Source organism: Diadema antillarum, unplaced genomic scaffold, assembly GCF_040938485.1.
Source record: "Diadema antillarum isolate AM-2024a unplaced genomic scaffold, OU_Dant_1.0 seq00000345_RagTag, whole genome shotgun sequence".
Lineage (NCBI taxonomy): Eukaryota > Metazoa > Echinodermata > Echinoidea > Diadematoida > Diadematidae > Diadema > Diadema antillarum.
Genome location: NW_027271356.1, coordinates 28,430 through 52,069, shown reverse-complemented (window position 1 = coordinate 52,069; position 23,640 = coordinate 28,430).

The window sequence follows — 23,640 nt, the reverse complement described above, 5'->3', positions numbered from 1 at the left end:
CCTCCCCCATAGTACTGGTTAAAAAGCCCGATGGCAGCAACCGGTTTTGTGTAGACTTCAGAAAACTCAATAAAGTGACTGTATTTGATGCTGAACCCATACCAGATCAAGATGAACTCTTCACAAAAGTCGCCCATGCAAAGTTCTTCACCAAAATAGATCTCAGCAAAGGATACTGGCAGGTACCCATGGCTGCCGAATCCAAACCACTAACCGCTTTTCTTACCCCCGATGGTCTCTTTCAGTTCACAATGATGCCCTTCGGCTTAGTGAACGCTCCCGCCTCCTTCAGTCGACTGATGAGGAGACTGCTAGACCGACTCGGAGGAACGGTGAACTACATCGACGACATCCTCATCTATTCGACCACGTGGGAAGAACACCTACGTACACTCACAGAACTCTTCAGACGACTACGAGCCGCAAAGCTCACTGCTAGACCAAGTAAGTGCTTCATCGGACAGACAAGCGTCGAATTCCTAGGACATGTGATCGAACACGGACAGGTAAGACCCCGCCCTGAAAAACTCAAAGCCATCCAAGAGGTAAGTCAGCCTCAGACCAAACGAGAGCTCAGATCCTTTCTAGGTATGGCGAACTACTACCGGAAGTTCATTCCGAACTACGCCGCCGTCGCCGCACCACTCACAGACAGGACCAGAAATGCTGAACCAAACAAGGTAAAATGGGAAACGAGCCAAGAGCAGGCCTTCACAACACTGAAGGAAAAACTTTCTAACCCCCCTATCCTTCATTTGCCAGATTTGTCACAGGACTTCATCCTCAGGACAGACGCCTCCAACGTTGGACTAGGAGCAGTCCTCCTCCAAACACACCAAGACGAACGATTTCCAGTCTCCTACGCGAGCCGAAAACTGCTTCGACGAGAACAAGCATACTCAACCATAGAACGTGAGTGCTTAGCTGTAGTTTGGGCAGTAAAGAAGTTCGAACCATACTTGTACGGCAGACAATTTGTGCTAGAAACCGACCACCACCCACTAGTGTACATGAACAAGGCTAGCCCTGCAAATGGGAGGCTAATGCGTTGGATTCTGGCTTTGCAACCCTACAGATTCCGGGTGGAAGCTATCCGCGGCAGCGAGAATGTTGGCGCAGACCTACTAAGCCGGCTGTAGAGAGAAAGATAGTGTTATAAGTAATTTCTTTTAATTATGAAATGCATTTTTCGAAAGGGGGAGTGAAATGTCACATTGAAAATGCATTTCCAGGTTGTTTCATGTACAACACCTATCGGTCATTCAACTAGACAAACATGTTTACGGGTAGGGATAACGAGACAAAAAGTGCGAGTGAGTGAGCGAGAGAGAAAGCGAGAGTGAGAGAGAGAAAGTGCTAGGACAGGTGTAAATGTTTTACAAGTCGCGCCATCGATGACCGAGAGGAGTTCATTTATTTTTGCATGTCAATTAATGTAGAAAGAAAAGACAGGAAATAGCTCCAGTTCCGGGAGAGTGCGGTATAGGTGTTTTCGTTCAAGTCCTTTTAGTTGTATCAAATATTCCAAATGCCTCGAAAAGGAGTGTCGTAGTCGAGTAGCAATTTAACAGTAGAGTTGGATCTTTTCGTGGCAGACACCATTTTGATTTCACCGAGAGAACATTGAGTTAGCTCCGTGATGGCAGAAAACCAACCTGCCACACCCAGGCGCCAGTTGGCAAGATAATTTTGTGTCTAAGCCCAATTTCGTTTGCGGCCAGGAGCCGTCCGTCCACCTTACCGTCAGCCTGTATACTGGCTGATTTGAGTTCAGATTTTGTTTGCTGCCAGAAGGCGTATTCCAACAGCCTTTGCAGCCTTCCAGTAGCCAAGAAGAAGAGGCATTTTGGTTATATTACACCGGTCATTGGTAAGTTAAATTGCGATTTGATTTCTGCTTTGTCGTGTAAAAGGATGTGAATGTGTTTCAGGGCACCACATATAGCCCCGGAGAACCCCGTGAATAAGTGATAAAGTATATTATAATGGTGTACAGTTTTTGAAAACGATGCGGTGATGTTTGATAAGCTATGCACTGTTATATTTCCAATGTTTGAAACATTTCATTATGTGAATTTTGTATGTTAATTGGATAATAATGCAGTTCTCAAATTTTCACTGTGATGTCAGGATTTAAGCTGATAATGTTTTTGTGTGTGTGGTTAGAACACACCCCATTGGTATATGTTGCATTTAAATAATTTTGTAGATGGCGCCGAGGCCGAGGACGAGCCTACTCCCAGGCCGACGCATTCGCAGCAGAGCGACTGTGTCCGCCCCTCGCTAGGGAGGACTTTGGACGCCAAAGAATACGGAACGCGGGTCCCTCGCGAGACTTTGGAGCTGGAACAGCAACCTCGCATACAAGGACGCTCCACCCACGAATCAGTTATGTTCTGGAAGCGAATAGTTTGACAATTAAGGTGACTCTGTGGACAACGCAGGTGAGCGATGAACCTGGCGGGTGCATGACACCCTGTTGATATGATTGGTTATGACGAGGAAGTGTCGCCGAAGTAGAGAGGTGAAGGTCATGTTAAATTGGTAAAAGGATGAATATGATGTGCACATAATTCGAATGTTGGTATTTATACACTCCATGATAGTTGCGGGTTAACACAGAACCCGGATGTAAACGGAAGCAGTGTAATTGAAGGCAAGTGTTATAACCGCGGTAAACCGTCGTGCGTGCAGGCTGGTCATCTCAGGATCAGCACTACGGTGGTGTGAACCATATAGTGTTGCGCTTGATAGCAGATAGTGTATTGTCAGGGATAACGAATTAATAGTGAAGCTGTTATAATTATTCTGAAGAAGTGTCAAGCCAAAAGTACAGGTGGAACCGGACCAAGACAGGGTCCCGTTCACATGGTTGTCGAATATAAGAGTATTGTAATTTAATTTATCTCACTCAGAATTTTGATTTTGCATTTTATGTTGGTCACAACTCCTTGATTTCAGTCTTGTAAATATTCTACAAATGGTTTATTAAATTGTACATTAAAGTGAATGGCACGAGTGTGATTGAGTATTATTTAAGTCCGCCCATGTGACAATTGCATAGCCTATAATTTAGGCGGAGAATGCAGTTATTGTCTTTGTAATTTGCTGTTAAGCTAAACGTATGATGCAGCGAGGTAATTGTCTTTGCCAAGCGATACATCTGATGCGGCGAGACTACGAACAGTGGACGCATCTACCGCGTCCGCTAGGCGCCACGATCGGTGGCAGTTTTTTTCCCGTGTAAGAAGACTGCCACCGATTAAAAAAAAAAAGAAAACAACGACAAACAACTGGATCATAGGCGGTGTATTCGCGCGCATCCACTGTTCGTAGTCTCGTCGCATCAGACCAGCTGCATCCCCACCTAGGTTATAGGCTACATACTGTAATGCATGAGCCATGACGTTCGCACGCCCGCCTTGTGACGAGAGCATACTGCTGAACAGTGCTAGCAGCGCTCGCGTACTTCTCTCGCACGCCAATGCATGTAGAGCAATATCGACCGTAATGCATGCTTCGGATGTTGATATACAAATGATGCACAGGATAGAGTGCGTTAGTGTAGGCGTAGTGCACTCGAGGGTATTTACAATGTAGTGCAACATGCACTCGGCTTCGCCTCGTGCATGTTTCACAATTGTAAATACCCTCGAGTGCACTACGCCTACACTAACGCCACGAAATAATCCTGTGCATCATTTGTTTTATAAAATGGGTCGAAAATTCGAAAACTAACATCATTTTTCAGCGTTTTTCACGTACCTTTGTGGGTCAAGACGTCCGAAGATGTTCGTCCCAAACTTTTACGCACGTCGCACTCGCGGAAGTCCCGCACATACAGTATAAGTATAATGGGGGGTTGGGTTTCCGGACACCCGCATGAAAACTTACTTATTTTACATAGAATATGCACCCTTTACCTTAAAGACTTGATATAGACTCCTCATATAGGCCTACTAGACAACATACTCTGAAAACGGCGTGAGAATTAACCTGCTAAATCGTTGGATTTGCTCTTCAAAGTGACTCCATGTACGCGTCCGGTCCCATAACGCTTGGTCTACTGTACTGTACAAAGTGTACGTATAGTACAGTATACGTACGTACGCCACATATGTTATGCACAAGGGAAGACAGGCCGGCCGGCCGGTGTCACAGTCGATCCGTTCCGGGTTCCGGGGGAACCGATATACTGGTCGAATCCAGTCGATTAGTTCCGCGGAACGAATATACCGCACAATAGGCCGTACGCAGAAACGTTCCGCAACCGCCGATCCTATCCGGGTTGTGCGAGTAGGCCTCATTAAAAAGAAAATAATATCTGTGTATTGTGGATGCTGATACCAAACCAAAAAAATCTTAAGAAAGCTATTTCTTCATTTTTTAAATGATATTAAGGACAAACCTATTTTTACGTTCTGATAATTTCCCTTTAAATGAATCATATTATAACCTCGTACAAGTAGCGCGAAGAAATGAATTACTGTAGGGCCTACAATGTATTAGCTAAATAGCATGCACAAATACGTACGAGTCGATCATCTGGAGCCGTTGCGCAGACAGTGTACGATTAGCCTTTATTTATAGACAAAACTTCAAAGAACAGTTCAACGAAAGAGCATGATAATACTATAGTTATAGGTCCTACATTTATAAGAGACTGCTTGAAGTGGGAAGGAAGAGAGAGGGAGGTTTTGCTGGTAGGGTACAGCAAGGATAAACATGTTTTTTTTTTTTTTCGGTTGAGCTTTGTTCTGATAAGAAAATTATTGTTCAGCTGTACTTCAAAACAAAAAAAAGAATGTTGGTCTAATAGTCTGCAAACAAATTGTTAATGTGTATGCCGTGTATGCAGTGGACTAAAATGGAGCTATGCATTTGGATTTCATTTCATTTATCTATTTTATTCTCATTTTTCTTTCAACAAAACATAACACAAAGTAAATCAAAAATGCAAACATAAGCAAGTATACAGTACAAAGTATGACATTCAATGGTAATTAACAAACTAATAAAGATATGCACACATACAGGTATTACAAAGTTATGTTTGCAGGGTAAAAATGAGAACTAAGAGGTCCACTAAAAAGCGTTGGTTGTAGATTTTAGACCACTCTAAAATATCTTCAAAAATACTTATTATAATTACAAGTGCGTAATTATGCATAATGCAAAAAATAAGACAAAATGAAAGAAACAACAGAGACACAACAACGTGACATGACTAAACTGAGGGGAATATACGAATGAAAGGATTACAGCAAAAACAAAATTAAAGGAAGGAGAGAGAGAGAGAGAGAGAGAGAGGGAGAGAATGTCTACACACTGAATAGGATAAACGGAAGAGGAGATTTATCGATTGATTACTTAAATTGTCCACTCTGGAAATTCTTTATACATTGGATATCGCAACAAAATTTACATTCAATACATCACAGGTACACCACAATCAGACATGTCATAGAGTACAAAATGAAACTCACTCACATTAACATACATTAACGTATGCACCATAATAACAATACATTAACCCGACATTTACAACTACATGTATACAAAAACTATTGATATACAGCTGTATGCGAATTGAATTGAATTGAATTGAATTTATTTATTTATGGATACATGGATTAAAATTTCTTTATTTTAAGCTGTTGATGTAAAGCTATTATAACTCGAGATGAATAAAATTTTCCTTTGTTTACTTTTCTCCTTATTTTTCTCCTTCGCACTCTAAATCTCTTCTTTATTCTTTATTTTTAATTCTGTGTTGTTCTTTTCTCTCTCTGTTAGCCTACCGCTTTTACCCTTTTTACTTTTTATCTAAAAAGATGCCATTTTGGGGTACATTAAGCCATATTTCTGTCTGTTTCCTGTCGATTCATGTTACATGTAGTTTATTATAGCTGTTTTTCATTTTCTTATCTCTTTCAATTTCCGTCTATCCCATCGCCACTATTGGCTTCACACCTTTTACATGTGCATATAATATGTGTTTCCATTAAAAATGTATGTACATATATAAATGAAACAATGTTTACGAAGAGAAAATGTAACTTTTTTTATGGAACACCAGATTTCGGACATAGGTGCACTGTTTGGATATTCAAGTTATAGGATATAACTAGAAGTCAGAAAATTTACGTGAGTTTGTGATATATGACCCAATATTTTGCATGCACTCTAATTTCTTTCAAGGGGAGGGCTAGTAACTGATCAATGGGTATCAGTGGGAATGCTCGGGGAAGATTGTTCCAATTCTAGTAGGATTCATTAAAGAGTACATTAATATATCTATTGTTGTATGAAAATTATTTGCTTCAGAACGGTCTCATATTCAAGTATAACTGTGTTGTTTAATTCCCCGTGACTGTACAGGCATGCTAACCCGGAAACATTACACTGCACATTACTTGAATATGAGACCATTCTGAAGCAAATAATTTTCACAGAACAAAAAATGCACTCTTAAATGAATCCCCCAAGGATTGGAACAATCATCCCCCAGCATTCCCACTGATTCCCGATGATCAGTTACAAGCCTTCCCCTTTTAACAGAAGATATTTTTGGGGGCCTCAGTCCCTATCATGGAAAGGGAAGACATTCAAGATTGAACGGATGGTACAGTATTGACTATAAGGTGGTGTTCAGAACAAACAAATAATGAGAAACCTGCAATACTAAACAGCATTCAATTCTTTTAGGAATTCAGAGTTCATTTTACACAATTAGCTTCAAATTGCTGAGATATATGTAGCTACAGTGCGTATAAAAAAAGCAACAAGATTTAATTTCGAATTTGTGAAGATGGTGTTTACTTTACTCCAAAGTAAGTAGCAACATCATAAGCCATATAATCTCCTCTTTCCAATGACATCTTATTTATTCTTACACGGTCACGGATGGCTGAGTTTCAGTTGGTGAGACCAGCATAAATCCTTTTTAATTCACTTTTTTTTAAATGTTCAGACTGGTGAGACATACCTAGGGCCCTTCTTCTTTGAAAACAACCGCAACGAAAATGGATGCTTACAAATTTTAAATTAACATGTGATTCCTGAATTAATGGAAAATTTCCCTGTGCAACAAAGGGGTGTGTTCAGACGCCTATGGTGGGCACAGGATAGCGCACCAGCCCATCGACTAGTTGCAGTAAGAAACAGATTGGCTGAGGTATTTGGAAATCGGGTGATTGCCTTGTATCATGGTGTGCATTGCCATTGGCTACCAGAATCTCTGGATCTGACTTCTTGCAATTTTTCCCCCTTTGGGGTTATCTCAAGAGCAAAGTGTTCATTACCCTTCAACCTGACATTGCAACTCTGAGACAAAGAATCACTGAATTTGAAGCTCTACGCCATCAAGCCACAATGATTCGCAGAGCTGTGCGTGAGATGTAGAAAAGAGCTAATCTCTGTGTGGGAAGGAATGGTGGCCATGTTGAGGGGCATGGGATGTAATGTTAAAAAGAGATATCCGAAAAAAACAATGGTAAGTTGTGGTTATTAATTTCATTATTCCATTAATTTGTTAAGTTAATTTCTGATAAGGTGCATTGATTCTTGCGGGGTCTAAACTTGGTCCCAAGTCCAATTTACCCATTGTCTAAAAAGAATGATTACTTTGCCATCCATGACCGTGTATGCATAAATAATTATCATTTTGAAGAGGAGTATCATATGGTTTTAAGATGTTGCTACTCACTTTGGTGTAAAGTTAACACAATCTTCACAAATTTGAAATCAAATCTTGTTGCGTTTTTTTTTTATTCGCATTGTATAAACAAAGAGACCCTAATGAAAGGATGGACCCACCTTATCTGCCCACTACACATGTCTTTTTTTTCAGTCCAAACCGATTTTGTATAATGTACTTTCAATTTCTCTTAGAATCGTACGCTCTCTATTTCAAATGTGCTTTCTAATTACAAGTCTTGCAAAACGTTAAATTTTCAATCGCCCATCTCAACCAAAACTATACTGTATCTCTTTAGAATACCTTTCCTGTTTGAAGTAATCTCTGTGTATAGATAGACCGCCTCCCCAATAGAGAGAAAAAAAACACACACACACATTCATATGCACATACACACGGACACAACATATAATAAAGACAACTTAACACACAAAAACAAAATTCATCGCGTCATTTTTAGTTGTTACAACTGAAAAAATAATGAACCAAACGAACATGCATGTATGACGTTGACGATCATATTGGTCGTTATATCGCACTAAAATGATTAGACTCTGTGCCCTGAAAATAGACATTAAAATGAAGGTGGACTATTTGAGCTCATAGTATGTTTAATATGAAGGTCCTTGTATTACAGTAGTTAACATGAAGCATGCCGAACATCCCAATTACAGTTACTCATTCGGTTATTCTGTTCAAAATGATTCAAATCAGAGAGAGGTTGGCATGTCCAACGTCACATCGTGCAGAACTCTACAGAGCAGAGTTCTGTGACTGTACCATGGCCACCATGACGACGAAAGAGATAAGGGAGGGGAAAAAAGGAATCGCTTTGTAGTCCGGGTTTCAAATTGGCAACTTTGTTCGGTTGGCTGGTCAGAGAGATTTGGAGAAGTTCATTGGCTGTAGAGGGAGACTGGAAGAGTACATTTTACTGAAGGGGTGTTTCCCCATTACCACTTTGTATACATTGTACGGTAGAGACCCGGAACGAATCGGCGGTGGGGGATCTTATCGGCGGTGAGGCAAAAATCCCGCCGATTGGATCTGGGGGATCTTATATACCGGCCACAGTCCGCCGATAAGTTCTGGCGGAACTTATCGACTGGCCGGAACGGATCGCCTGTGACACCGGCAGCCCGAACTAGAAGTTGTTTACAGGATTGACAGCGCGTACGCGTATGCATGCAATTCATCAAAGGAGCCGCCGCGCGCACAGACGATCGGCAATCTACCATAGGATTACAGGCAGTGCAGTTGTACTGAAGTAAAGGAAGGAGGTGTGTCTCATTTCAGCGCTTCCTATTGGCTACATTCTTGAACCCATTTTATAAACTACTATAGTAGCCACACAACCAGATGGCAACCAGCGGCATGCAACCAGGGAGGTGCTCTTCCCACCTCCTTGATGCAACGTAGGGCCATGGACGCAGGCGCGAACGAGTGCATCATGCCGAGCGCGATACGACTCACGTCGAGCTCCGCATGAGTTACCCAAAGATCTAGATAACAATAGAGTTCGTTAACAGCCTTGTACGAGTTTCAGTCGTAGGAATTGCAACACATTTACCCTCTCCATATTGGCAATGATTTTGCTCAGTTAGTATAATTCGTTTGCCTCCAGAAAAAACAAAAGGAACGGGTGTCGATTCTCATATTTTGCCATATGCAAGTACCTCCTTTAATCTAATGAACATTGCTTTCAGACCTATTAACCAAATTTCTTTTTGTTTTCATGGGAGATGTGCAAAAAACACAAGAAAGTTCACCTGTTAACAAACATACATCAATAGATTAATAAGACAAGTTTATTCGCAGCCAATTTCATTGATATGCAACATTCATCTCACGAACAGAAAAATGGATTCTTTAATCCCTCATAAACAATCCCACAGAAAAGGCAAGACATTCTAACAGTTTGCCAGAATAGTACGAAAAGATTTTCACTTTTTTTTTTCCAGTGAATAGGACCTACTTGGAATTGAGTACTGAAACGGATATTGTACCTTACCAAATCATTTTCACACGTTGGTAAGAATGTATAAAACCTGAAGTGTGCCTTGATCCAGAATGAATTTTACAACTGTATTTATGAGCCTGTTATGTTGTTGGAAAATAACGTTGCTTATCATGTCATTGTGCTTAGTAGGGGCCAGATATGAAGCCATTAACTTGACAAAGATGGAAAAAAGGTAAGCAAAATAAATAGAACTATCTCTACGAAAAGGAAGGGCTAAACTCATTTTGATTTCTGCAAATATGAATGGTGTTTAAATGGTAATAAAATATACAAAAGAATCTTTAAGAAAAAAATCTCAGGAAATTATTCAAATTGTAGGCATCATATGCCCAATTATGTTTGAACTTTCAAAGGCTACAGTATGTTAACATCTGATAGACCTGGGCTTCAGAAGTGCTCTGATATGTAGGCCTATGTTGCGAGATTTATAGTTAGTAAACGTTGGGTTGTCTTCAATAAAGTACAGTTTGCTTAATCTATTCCTGTGAGGTAACTGAAGTTAAAAGGTAAAATTTCCTTCAATACGAGATGAACTTTCAAGTTTTCAATCTCCGCCCTTGCGTTTCTGATAATGTTTATTGTTTACTCTCCAAAGGAATGGGGTTAGACATAAAAGATAATAATTATTCTATATGGTCGATTGGAATTACGGAACATAATTATTTTATTAGAGTCCACAAAGATTGTCATATAGAGACACATACGGAGAAAAAACTGTGCTTGTTTGTTTAACCTTGTTTGCTTTGTTACTGTTTTATGTTAAGGTTTTTAACACATAATGTACAAAACTGATCTCGGGGAATAAATTTATTCAAGTGAATAAAACTATATATTATATTCACCTTTATCCAGCAATTTGTTCTCAATAGTGTTTTGATCAGAGGAAAACTAGTGTGTTTAGTTGTCGCATGTCACAAGTTATCCCGGGTTACATAAAGAGCTGTCACTATACCTTGGCACTACAACTCGACTTCTGTGGAAACCGTTCTTTGTTATTCTGCCAAGTACCATTATATCCCCCCCCCCCGAAAAAAAGCGCAAGCGCGCGAAACCGCGCGAAACCGAGCGCTTTAAAAGTTCAATCGTGTGCAGTGGATGAAGTTGGGGGAGACAAATCATTTTGTCCCCCAAGCAATTCCCGAGATGAGGACAAATCTCGAACTTTCTTTATGGAAAATTGGACAACTACCGCCAGAATTATGCACCGGATCCCTGAATTGCAATCATAAATATGCAAAAGCTATACTGGGTCCCTTTCGATAGACTTTGTACACTTTTGAGATTGACGTTTTATTTCCTTATTTTATCAAAGAGTGTGCAGCAGATCTTTCACTTACAAAAGCTCCCTCATATGCAGAGGCGTCGATGGAGGGGGAGGGGGATGGTTCCCCCATAAAAGTATTGGGGACAAACAGATCATTTTGCTCCTCCTTGTAACTCCCGAGATGTGGAAATGTTCTTACTTTTTTTGATAGAAGACTGTCTAAATATTTCACCCAAAGATGGCTGAATTTCAATTCTGAAAATACAAAATCTCCCTCCCGTAAGAGGGGGATAGGCCTATCCCCTCCCATACCCTCCCCGTTCAATCATTTCTATTTAATTCACTTTAGATTGACAGATTTCAAAATGTTTCATCCAAAGTGTGTACCACTGTGACTACCAGGTCTGTTACTTCAGTTTAAAGAAATGCTAATGTTCCTTGGGTGGAAGGAGATATCTAGATACTTTCAATTAACGGAGGATCCCCCCCCCCCTAAAAAAATATTATACACTTCTGGGATTGAAATTTCCCCAGATTACATCATAAATGTGTTTACGAGATATTTGTTGCTGCCAGTAATTGCCAGCAGTTGCGCCCGGTGCGCCCCCATCCCTTAACAACTGCTTAATTTCCAAAGCGAAAAAAGTACAGCTACAAACGGCAGTTTTTGGACTGTAAAATGTCAAAATATAAAGCTCGCTCGCTTCGCTCGCTCGCATTGAATCGTCATGCCATTCTCCTGATGTTGCTGCCGGGTAATTGCCAGCAGTTGCGCCCGGTGCGCCCCCCTATTTTTCAAAGCGAAAAAAATATAGCTATACAAACGGCAGTTTTGGAACTGTAAGATGTCAAAATTTTCAAGCTCGCTCGCATCAGGGAGGTGGGAAGAGAAACACCTCCCTGCTCGCATTTAATCGTTATGTCATTCTCCTGATGCTGCTGCCAGTAATTGCCAGCAGTTGCGCCCGGTGCGCCCCCACCCCCCTTAATTTCCTAAGCGAAAAAAGTACAGCTACAAACGGCAGTTTTTGGACTGTAAAATGTCAAAATTTTCAAGCTCGCTCGCTTCGATCGCTCGCATTTAATCGTCATGCCATTCTCCTGATGTTGCTGCTGGGTATTACCAGCAGTTGCGCCCGATGCGCCCCCCCTTATTTTTCAAAGCGAAAAAGATATAGCTATACAAACGGCAGTTTTGGGACTGTGAAATTTCAAAATTTTCAAGCTCCCTCGCATTTAATCGTTATGTCATTCTCCTGATGTTGCTGCCAGTAATTGTCAGCAGTTGCGCCCGGTGCACCCCCACCCCCTTAATTTCCTAAGCGAAAAAATATAGCTACAAACTGCCATTTTGGGACTGTACAATGTCAACATTTTCAAGCTCGCTTGCTTCGCTCGCTCGCATTTAATCGCTATGCTATTCTCCTGGTGTTGCTGCCGGGTAATTGCCAGCAGTTGCGCCCGGTGCCCCCCCCCCCCCCTTAATTTTCAAAGCGGAAAAAATGTAGCTACAAAAAGCAGTTTGGGGACTGTAAAATGTCAAAATTTTCAAGCTCGCTCGCTTCGCTCGCTCGCATTTAATCGTTATGTCATTCTCCTGATGTTGCTGCCAGTATTAAATTGCCAGCAAATGCGCCCGGTGCGCCCCCCTTAATTTCCAAAGCGAAAAAAATATATATAGCTACAAACGGCCGCTCTTGGACTGTACAATGTCAAAATTCATGATCGCGTTCATGATCTTCAGTGTAAGAATTAAGACAAGAAGTTTCTCTACCATTTTATAGGCAAAATTGTTCAATAATAATCTACATAAAATGTACTGCTACCTTAAACATGTTGGACTGTTTCAAGTCGATAGAACACGCAAAAAAAAAAAATCAAATTGCACCATTTCCTACATCAATATGCAAAAAGTTCTCACTGTGGGAGGGGCAAACCCCCCTCCCACACTTTCCCCCCTCGCTCGCATCTCTCCCTCGCATCTAACCGCTCCCCCTAAGATCAAATCCTGGCTACGCCGGTGATAGGCCCCACTATTAAGTAGGCCTTCACAGTGATGTCGCACAGGCGGAGCAAGAGCTGAAATACCACGATGTAGTCATTCAATTATCTATGAATATTTTTTTCTTACTTGTTTTTTTATAGGAAAAAAAATCCCAAATTTTACCAAAAGTGTGCACCAGATCGCTGAATTTGAGGTCTGAAAATGCCAAATTTTCCTCCCCCAGGCCGCTCCGCTCCCTCGCACAGATATTCAAACTCAGAGTCCCTCCCCTACCCCCCATCATTAAAACGGAACGATGCCTCTGTGATGATTGCTTCACTGACTTAAATCAAGAAAATTGAAGAATACAATTAATAGCTACAGGAAAATATCTACTACGTTATTAAAGAAATGGATATCCTTATTAGCATTTTATTAAATTTATTTGGGCATTATTCAGGGCTGCGCTACGTTTTTGAAAGGGGGGGGGGGCACAATCGCCTGTCAGTCAAGAAGAAAGAACATCAAAAGACAAGAGAAACAACAACAAAAAAAGTCTTCATACTTTTAAGGTCTGATTTTCCGCCGAAAGTCGGCTGACTAGAAAAAACAAACAAACAAAAACAAGAACAAAAAGTCGTCATATTTTTGCTGCCACTTCCCTAACACTTTGCATGGAAAAGAGTGGGACATTTTGATCCCTGTAAAGTGTGTGTGTGTGTGGGGGGGGGGGGGGGGGGAGCTTCCCTCCCCCAGGGCTGCGCCGGTCCAGTTATGGGCTTGTAATCGTGGTGATGGTGACTATCGCCAATCATCCCCCCCCCCCCCACTCCTCAGTACGGATTTACGCCGTTGATATATTTTCTATACACAAATACAGTATTCCACCAACAGAACAAACACAGACACGCTTTACATGGCAGAGTAAAACCTGCCCATCCTCTGCCCTTTCACAAGGTGAACCAGTTCATGTCCAATACAATACCAATGTAATGAGGTACAGTGTTGTGTACTACCGCTTACCTCAGTGATATCAGCATCCAATGTTGCTCCGTATTGCTTCATTGCAAACTGTATTTTTCTTTCTTTTCTCTATGTGTTCATACACTTGGTCGGAGGCATCGGAGGACCTTGCGAGAAATGGTCGGGTGGGGCGTTACTCACAGCAATGCACCATCTCCTCTGCTTGACTGAGCATCCAGGCTACACAGTATGTCCCCTCCCCCCCCCCCCCCCCCAAAATAAAAAAAAAAAAAAAAATCACAATCAGATTTTCGCATGATGACCCAATGACCCAATATTATTAAATTGTCTAAATGCTACTTGAGAGTCTTAAAAAATAAAGTTTTACCTCTATTTTGCTGAAAACCCCATTCGATTTGGTTAAGCGGTCACAGAGAAATGTGGATTGTTCCAAGTTTAGCAATTCGATGATCTTGTGTGTGAATACAATAGACAGAACTTGGAGGGAAGCAGCTATGATTAAGGGCTGGTATAGTTTCCGTTGAGATGGGGCTTCAGGTTTCCAATGTTTTCGGTGGTGATTTTTTTTTTTGAAGATAATGAAAAACATCCTAATTATATATGAAAGAACATGTAATTCTAAGCATATGCTAAGAGGAAGTCAAAAGTTTGTTTGGTGAAAATTGGTTATGAAATGTAGTGGCTGAGATATCCAAAACAAAGTGATCTTGACAATAGGTGGGACCCACCTTTCGTTAGGATCGCTTTGTTTAACATTGTTTTTGCATATCTCAGCGATTTGAAAACCGGTTATCATCAAATAAACTTTGAATTCTTCTTAGAATTGCATTTTTTTCATATTTCATAAAGTGGTTTCTAACTTGCAAGAAGTTAAAAGCTGAATCCTCATCTCAACTGATACTAAACCATCCCTTAGAATATCGCCATTTTGTCGGCCGTATCTTCAACACAAACAGAGGTATAGGGACATCTATATCCAATGCATTTCTTGCTATACCTTTGACCGTATGACCAAAAATTTAATTCTTTCTTTCTTACTTCAGTCCTTCATTATTAACACACCCTGCTAGTGAAAATCCGATCAGTTCTTGAATTATTTGTTGATTAAGCATATCTATGTCCTTATAATCCCAAGACCTTTGATCTTTGACCTCATGACCCATAAATAATTTTTAAATGATATCTTTATCACTTTATCATAAACACACCCTGCAAGTTTGGTGAAAGTCCGATCATTCGTTCTTGAGTTATTGGGAGATTAAGCTTATTTTGTGCCCTGTATGACCTTTGTGACCTTTGACCTCATTACCCCCAAATTGAATAGTTGCTTGCTTACTTTCATTGCGCAAGATATATTTTTTGATTGTTCTCACATGGAAAATTTCTTTATAAACGGTATATTTTGTTGTGATATATACAGGATCGTCTCCCCATTTTTGTTGTTAGGAAAAATGCACCCATTTCACCCCATGACCAGCAGGCTGAACATCGACTGCTTAGAAAAAAAAAAAAAAAAAACAGTACCAGCATTGACTCATTACATTTTGATTTTGCGCAGGAGCAACGGCTGGGTGTTTACCAAGAAAAGGACGCCAATATGATGAGGCATATGAAAACTTTAGTCGAAACATTGTGTATTTTTATGATAAAACATTCCTCTGTTTGAGCAAAATGATAACACATAAAGAACCTTTTGGTTCATGCGAGCTTAAAAATGAAGTAAAAAGAAATACTGAAGCACAAACGAACTCCGAGGAAAATATTTGACTCTGTTGTTTGGTTTAGCTCAAGTGGAAATCATCTGTGGCAATTCCCACAATGCGTTGCTCAAGTACCAATGAACATGTAACAGATTATTTTATAGAAATAGAAAAACTGTATAGAGAGGTATCATGCGGCTCATGTTATGAAAAGAAATCACGGAAAATGAGAGGTAAGAAGGTGAATAACCAGATGTCGCAGACTCTCGCCTATACGAATTTGAATATTCATAACGTGTTTACATCCCTGTTCGACATATAAGAATAAAAGTCATGAATGAATTATGGAAAGACCTTTGATGACAAGAATACACGGACGATGATTATGAGAGGAAGTATTTGCTTTTATTTTTATATGTTTTTACGATTACCAACGCACAATATTGTCCTCATAATCAATGTTTTGTGCGATGAGAATCTTTTTGTTGGTAGGTTTTGTTTAAAATATAAATCAACAACGGGGAAATTCAATCATTTTGCGCTGAATTGTAATGAAATGAGTTCAGAGTGCCATGATGTCTCTTGGCGTCTAGTACGAAGTCGAAGGTGACCCCATGATGACTAAGAGACTCGGTAGGTGATCATCAGTTGCAGGTGTGTGCTCTCGATCAGACAGTACCCGTAAGATCTGAACTCCTCAAAGATGCGAACGTGGTCTCTCCGTGTTTGCAGCGCCCCTGCATGTGCGCCGATCACTGTTGGTGTATCGAATCAGACCAAGAAGGTTTTATACATGGAGTTCCAACTGGCTGTAATTATTCAAACAGTTGTCAGATTTCTATTGATGCACAAAAGAATTCCACAGGTGCACTTGTGCCTTTGATGATCGATGTTCCAAGCCGCCGGCTTGCTGAGCAATCTGAAGATTCATTTTGAACGTTGTCATAATGTTGGCCATATTTTGCTTATTTATTTATTAAATGAAATGAAATTTCACTTAATAATAAAGCATGTAAAACAAAAGTCAATTCAGAAATTTGCGCAAAAGTGTAAATCAGAGCTGTATTATGTGAAAATGTTTAAAACTGTACCATCCTGGAAAGCTGCTTTTATCACTTTTCGACTTATTTCCCCAAATGAAACTAACATGTAATAATCTTCAAGTATAATTCTTTATTGATAGATATATCAGATTAGTGCCCACGTATGCCCAGTCGAGTAATTTTCATCTTCATTTCAGCATTTTCCCTCAATTTCTGTTCTCGTGTCCTCGTGTCTGTACCACCTAGCTTTTATAAGAAGGGATAGCGAAAAGTAATTACCATCACAAAGACATATCTTCCTTTGAAAGTGGCTGGTGATTATGCAGTGAGACACGAGTCAATTGTCTTCGCATCGGCGCGGCAGATCCTGTTTGGCACATGCTTCAAATATTTTTGAGCGGCGGCTTCGAACATAGATCAAGGGAATAAATACTCTGTTGTTACTCCATCTCTTCAACCTCCTTGATCAGACGAACCGTCCCGACTCGCGATAGCCGAGTTGGTGAGAAGGATCCTACGGTAATGAAAGTCTCTTCTTCATTCACGCACTTCCAATCGGGATTCACGTGATTTAATGGTGTTGAGTCCGCGTGATGTGATTGTTGTGAGTCTGACTGAAATGTCATTAAATCAAAAGATCCAAAACAGTAACGGGAGAAATCCACGCAGTTGCAGAATAGAAAAAAAAAGGTGTTAGATTTTGGCAGAAAACTAATTGCATAGTGTATTAATGTAACAGGTTAAGTTCAATTAAGAGAGATACAATAGTTCCGGTCTGTTCACTGTAACAAAACCTTATGCGTATTCATGTATCATTATATGCCTTAATGATTTGAGTAATCACTGAATATATAGGTACTGAGGACATCGATGAAAAAATGAAGTTGTTTCATTTGCATTCAGCATAACATCGGTTAAGTCACGGTACCGGAAATTATCTATCACTTTAACACTGTAACACATGAGTTATACCTTACTATCCCATTTAGTTGTGGATTAAAGCATTGAAGTTGCAGGATCGTATACGAAAGTGACTGCGATGATATCAAAAACTCTTTGATATTAAATGAGTTTTCATATTTTTCCTTTTCTCCGTGAAGAAAAACTTTTGAATCAGCAGAAAGGCAAATTAATGCTTTCACAGGTCGAGATAATTCCACGTCTAGTGAAAATCGGGAAAACGATAAATCACGACCTACATGCAGGAATGCATGATTATTGAATTAGATCAAAACTACAAGTAGTATTAGCGATCTTTGATAATACATGCAGTATCGCTGTAGATACGCTGCATTTTCCACGCTCTCAGTGGAAACAAATCTTCAACGCAAAGACCCAACACAAATTTGGGTATTTTCAAGGGTGTGTACAGTTCTGGTCGAGGTGAAGATTTAGCTTTTAACATTTTGCGAGATATTCAGAAACCACTCTATGAGATGTCAAAGAGCATGCAGTTCTAAGGGGTATCAAAAGTTCATTCGATGAAAATTGGTTTTGAAATGGCTGAGATATCCAAAAACAAGGTGAAACAAAGAGATCCTAATAAAGTTGTGGCATGTCGCCTTTTATTATTAGCACTATTTTGGATATCTCATCCATTGAAAACCAATTTTCATCAAATAAACGTTGAATCCTTCTTAAAATTACATGCTCTTTCATATTTCGTAAGAGGCTTTTCATTATCTCACTTAGGAATGTTTAAAACATGAATCCCTACCTCAACCAGTACTGTACAGTCCCTTTCAAAATGTACATGTATTTTGTAATTTTTTTTTCTTTTCGTTTTGTCTCCTCTTCGTTTCTCAATGTCCAACGAACACAATAAAATCGATATAGCGTTGGAATAATAACAAAAAAAGATCAAGATTACCCGAAGGAGCATCGACACGGCCACAGATCGATCGAGAAGGTACCGGTATTATCTTACATGCATTGACTGAGACATCGACAAAAAGGCACATTTTACGCATTATGTACTTGAAAAAAAGATGGATTAAATTTCAAACAAAACAAGGGGCCCGTTTCATAAAACTTGCCATCAGTGACAAGTTGTCTTAGATGTGACAAGCTACTGAAATCCTTACATCTGATTGGCCGAGCGCAAATTTGCCATAGAAATGTGGCAGTTGTCACTGATGACAAGTTTTATGAAACTGGCCCCAGAAACGAAATGAAATTATCTCACGTAGGCTTGGTCGGTTCACTTGACCCATAAAATCTCTAGTGTTCAGTAACCAGTTCAGTAACCACCATGCTGGTTATAAATCGATACTGGTAAACTGTATAGAGAGAGACGAAGACCCCCCCCCCCCCCTCCAATAATCTGAATATCCGCCACACTCCCGTTGACTGCATACAGGCTTCAGAAAGGTCAGAAACAGCGTAGTGTACTACTACGCAACGTCAAGGCGCATCACACACACACACACACACGCACACACACAACCACACAATCTTACACACGACGACACACAATGTACCTACATGTAACATGATATTGACAATTATAACCAGCGTAAAGAATAAATTCATCTCTATGCACCCCTTAACAAAATAACATACAGAGTTTGAATCTTGTGATTATATGCTGACATAATTAGCCGTGGACATAAATTATTTAGCGTACACACAAGAAGCGTAGTACAACATGTACCACCCATTCAGGTGTGTACTAAATGAGCACCTAGTAAATGCCGCAGTATACAGTGACAGGGCCATCCGGAATGACAGAGTTAACACTGAAGACACTACCCTAGGTAAATCAGATCATACCACTGACATAATCATGGAGACAATATAATATTTCTTAGCTGCGCTATTGCATTTTTGGCCCCATGGCATCTTAGGAATTTTTTTGGGACGATGTGATTATGAATTTTGTATTTAGTGGAGAATCTGATGAGGAGTGAATAGATTAAGTAGCAGAAGAACATCAACACCTCTGCTATGCCAAACACGACGAAGGCCAGACGATAGTCAGACGTGACATCGAAGAGGAGACCTGAGGTGAAACGGAAAGAGTAAACAGAGTGTTGAGTTTCCATCTGGCTAGTCCAGATAATACTGGACGATTTTAATCGTCCGCATTCCCCACACTAACACACGCATACACATGCATGCACCCGCACAATGCGCCCAACCGCTGATTGCGACACTCCACCATATTGTCCCGGCGTTCAGACGATCCCCCTCTTCGCGGGGAGAGAGGGAGAGATAAACCCGGCGTTCAGACGATCCCCCTCTTCGCGGGGAGCGCGTAGAGAGATTGTATCTTTTTTACGATCGACCGTCCACACGTGTCTTGATATCCCCCGGTGAACGGGGGACAAATCACGGCTAGGCACCGTATGCGCGTACAAAATGGCATTTTGAGCATGCGCACTTAGTAGTCCAGTCAAAATAAGACAAAAAGTGGGTTAACCCACAACCATGGGCGTAAATCCCGGGGGGATGGGGGGATACATCCCCCCCTGAAATGGAGGAGGGGGGATGGCCGGTACAATCATCCCCCCCCCCCCCTTGAATTTTGAAAAAAAAAAATGGAGGAAGCAGAAATGTGATTGTATAAATTTTTGGCATATTGCATGACGTTTGTACGCCGGCCTTCAGACAGGTAACAGAGCTGAACAGTATTCTATCTTGTAGGAAAATGTATACATAATTTTCTCAAGCGCTCGCTCGCTGCGCTCGCGCTCGCGAAGAAGTAACATCGACGTACACTGTAAGGTATGGCTCAGACGTTGACAACGTCAAATAGTATAGGCCTGTATGTAAACATGCTATTATATGACGAGAGGTAACTGGGGACCATCTGCAAGATATGTACGAAAACAAACAAACAAACAAACAAACAATAAAAACTATATCGCCATAATTGAACCCCCTCCATTTCCTGAATCATTCCTGAGAAACGACATTGACTGGTGACTCAGTCAGGATAGATTCTATGAGCATACCAGGGAAGATCAGGGGCGTCGAATCTATCTTGGGGGGGGGGGCAAAGGGGCATTTTGCCCCGCCCCTACGGAAGTGTTTAGGCAGACAAATCATTTATCCCCCAAGCAATTCCCGAGATGAGGACAAATCTCGAACTTTCTTAATGGAAAATTGTCCAAATATCGCCAGAACTATGCACAGATCGTTGTATTGCAATCATAAACATGCAAAAGCTCCGCTATACAGGATCCCTTTCGATAGACTTTGTACACTTTTGAGATTGACGTATATTTCCCTAATTTATCAAAGAGTGTGCAGCAGATCTTTCACTGAACAAAAGCACCCTCATATGCAGAGGCGTCGATGGGGGGGGGGGGAGGGGATGGTTCCCCCATAAAAGTGGGACAAACAAAAGCGAAAAATATAGCTACAAACGGCAGTGTTTAGGGTGTAAAAATGTCAAAAATTTTAAAGCTCGCTCGCTCCACTCGCTCGCATTTAATCGCTATGCCAATCTCCTGATGCTGCTGCCAGTGAATGGCAGCAGTTTGCGCCGGTGCGCCCCGGCCCCTTAATTTCCAAAGCGCAAAATATAGCGACAAAACGGCAGTTTTGGGACTGTAAAAATGTCAAAATTTTGAAGCTCGCTCTCTTCGCTCGCTCGCATTGAATCATTTTGCCATTCTCCTGATGTTGCAGCTAGTAATTGCCAGCAGTTTTCGCCCGATGCGCCCCCCTTAATTTCCAAAGCGAAAATATAGCTACAAACGGCAGTTTTGGGGACTGTAAAATGTCAAAATTTTGAAGCTCGCTCGCTTCGCTCGCTCGCATTTAATCATTATGCCATTCTCCTGATGTTACTGCTAGTAATTGCCAGCAATTTTCGCCCGGTGCGCCCCCTTAATTTCCAAAGCGAAAAAAATACCGCCACAAAGGACAGTTTTGGGACTGTAAGATATCAAAATTTTCAAGCTCACTCGCTTCGCTCGCTCGCATTTAATCGTTATGCCATTCTCCTGATGTTACTGCCAGTAATTGCCGGCAGTTGCGCCCGGTGTCCCCCCCCCCCTTGATTTCCAAAGCGAAAAAATACAGCCACAAACGATAGTTTGGGGACTGTAAAATGTCGAAAATTTTCAAACTCGCTCGCTTTCATTTAATCGTTTATGCCAAGTCTCCTGATATTGCATGCTGCCAAGTAATTGCCAGCAGTTGTGCCCCGTGCGCCCCACTCCCTTGATTTCCAAAGCGAAAAATATAGCTAATACAAAAACACAAACGACAGTTTTGGGACTGTAAAAAGTCAAAAATTTTCAAGCTCACTCGCTTCGCTCGCTCGTATTCAATCGTTTATGCCATTCTCCTGATGTTGCTGCCAGTAACTGCCAGTAGTTTCGCCCGGTGCGCCCCTCCCCTTAATATCCAAAGCGAAAAAAATACAGCCAAAAGCGGCAGTTTTGGGACTGTAAAATGTCAAAATTTTCAAGCTCGCTCGCTTTCTCGCTGATTAATGTTTATGCCATTCTCCTCATGTTGCTGCCAGTTAATTGCCAGCAGTTGCTCCCGAGTGCGCCCCACCCTCTAATTTCCAAAGCAAAAAAATACAGCACAAACGGCAGTTTTTGGACTGTAAAATGTCAAAATTTCTCAAGCTCGCTCGCTTCGCTCGCTCGCATTTAATCGTTATGCCATTCTCCTAATGTTGCTGCCAGTAATTGCCGGCAGTTGCGCCTGGCGCAGCTGACCCCCTCCCTTAATTTCCAAAGCGAAAGATAAGATATGAGCTACAAACCGGGAGTTTTTGGACTGTAAAATGTCAAAATTCTCAATAAAAGATTTCACCGTGGGAGGGAGAAACCCCCCTATCATACCCTCCCCCCCCCCTCGCTTGCTTCGCTCCCTCACGATCTCATAACCGCTCCCCCAATCCTGTCTACGCCGGTGATAGGCCCCACTATTTAGTAGGCCTTCGCAGTGATGTCGCACAGGCGGAGCAAGAGCTGAAATACCACGATTTAGTCATTCAATGATATATTGTGAATGTTTCATTTTCTATTGATTTTTTAAAGAAAAAACAAACAAAAATGTCACCAAAAGTGTGCACCAGATCGCTGAATTTCAGGTCTGAAAATGCAAAATCTTCCTCGTGTGGGAGAGGGACACCCCCCCCCCCATACACACCCTCCCCCAGTTAATCCGGTCGCTCCGCTCTCTCTCTCACAGATATTTCAAAAACAAAAAAATGTCTTCATACTTTTAAGGTCTGATTTTCTGCCGGAAGTCATCTGACAAGCAAAAAAAAAAGCAACAAGAACAAAAAGTCTTCATATTTTTGCTGCCACTTTCCTCCCACTTTATATTTCATGCAAAAGAGTGGGACATCTGATCCCTGTAAAGTGTGCGTGTGTGTGTGGGGGGGGGGGGGGGGCACCAAGCTTCTCTCCCCCCCCCCCCCCCCCCCCCCAGGCTGCGCCGGTCCGGTTATGGGCTTGTAATCGTGGTGATGGTGACCATCCCCCCACTCCTCAGCACGGATTTACGCCGTTGCCCACAACTAATTGCAACAGAAACGATTCCACTTGCATTTGACCCGGAGGAATCTGTAGCAACTTTCAAGCATCCCTTTATATAGTTTTTGCATATATTTGCATATAATTATATGCAAAATGGCCGCCATATTGCCTGTGCAAGCCCGTATCTTCGTATACCATTAATGAAGTACACTCAGGAATAAGTCGCTATATATCTGGACATAAAACCCACAAAAAAAAATATATTCTGGTATCTAAACCTACGTTTTTTTTAGGTCAGGGAATACAATTATGATATTAGCAGTAACTTTCAAGCTTCCCTTTATACATTTTTGCATATATTTGAATTTAATAAATGCAAAATTGCCGCCATAGTTCCTCTACAGGCTTATATCTCTATCTGTAAAAGGTACCCAGTGGTGGTGTCTATGGTCTTAATTTTACTGCTGAAAGTCACTGTTGTAGAAAACGTTCCAATC